Source organism: Rhinopithecus bieti, unplaced genomic scaffold, assembly GCF_001698545.2.
Source record: "Rhinopithecus bieti isolate Rb0 unplaced genomic scaffold, ASM169854v2 scaffold_74186, whole genome shotgun sequence".
NCBI lineage: Eukaryota > Metazoa > Chordata > Mammalia > Primates > Cercopithecidae > Rhinopithecus > Rhinopithecus bieti.
Genome location: NW_016871798.1, coordinates 1 through 1,151, shown reverse-complemented (window position 1 = coordinate 1,151; position 1,151 = coordinate 1). Strand labels below are relative to the sequence as shown.

Sequence of the window (1,151 nt, the reverse complement as noted above, 5' to 3'; positions counted from 1 at the left end):
ATACCTGACCACACCTGTGGGGCCCTGGGATAAACTCAGATCCCACTCTTCCCCTCCCCTGCATCAGCTACTCCAAGGACTACGACCCAGAAGACTGGTTGCAAGTGGACGCAGCCACTGGCCGGATCCAGACCCAGCGGGTGCTCAGCCCGGCGTCTCCCTTCCTCAAGGGCGGCTGGTACAGAGCCATTGTCCTGGCCCAGGATGATGGTGAGGGGCGCGGCTGGCTTGGGGCTCCCTGACCTGGCCTTGTCCCGGCTGAGCACCCCTGCCGGTGTCCAAGGGCTCTGCCCATTGCCGCCCGGGGCTCAGAGCTGCACCTCTCTGAGCCGACTGGTGGGGCGGGCTGGGGTGTTGGGGCGGGGTCACCGAGCCACGGCCCCTCGCCTGCAGCCTCCCAGCCCCGCACCGCCACCGGCACCCTGTCCATTGAGATCCTGGAGGTGAACGACCACGCACCCGTACTGGCCCTGCCGCCGCCGGGCAGCCTGTGCAGCGAACCGCACCAGGGCCCCGGCCTCCTCCTGGGCGCCACGGATGAGGACCTGCCTCCCCATGGGGCCCCTTCCACTTCCAGCTGAGCCCCAGGCTCCCAGAGCTCGGCCGGAACTGGAGCCTCAGCCAGGTCAATGGTGCGCTCCCCACCACCGCCGCGCTCCCCGATCCCACACTCCGGCCTGGGACCAGGGGCAGGAGGCCGAGGGGCGTGCAACCCCGTGGTCCTGCAACAGGGTCCCCCCCACCCGCTGCATCCCCGTGCGGGGCCCAGAGGACAGAGGAGGGTGGGGAACCCAGGCCCAGCATCTCGGGATTCCCCACCCTGTCTCGGCGCGAGGAGGACAGACGAGGTAGGGGCGGCCTCGGGAGGCTCTCGCTCACCACGGGCGCCCTCCGCAGTGAGCCATGCGCGCCTGCGGCCGCGAAACCAGGTCCCCGAAGGCCTGCACCGCCTCAGCCTGCTGCTCCGGGACTCCGGGCAGCCGCCCCAGCAGCGCGAGCAGCCGCTGAACGTGACCGTGTGCCGCTGTGGCCAGGACGGCGTCTGCTTGCCGGGGGCCGCCGCGCTGCTGGCGGGCGGCACAGGCCTCAGCCTGGGCGCACTGGTCATCGTGCTGGCCAGCGCCCTCCTGCTGCTAGGTGAGTGGGCGCCC

At 71.2% G+C, this 1,151-nt stretch overlaps 1 long non-coding RNA gene across 1 annotated transcript; it reads left to right on the top strand.

The window, feature by feature from the left end:
* Positions 1-11: 11 nt before the first annotated feature.
* Positions 12-1,145, top strand: LOC108525591 (uncharacterized). The gene is made up of 3 exons (XR_001884299.1): positions 12-210; positions 394-632; positions 898-1,145. It is a non-coding gene; the product is annotated as an uncharacterized LOC108525591 (long non-coding RNA).
* The last annotated feature ends 6 nt before the right edge of the window (positions 1,146-1,151 follow it).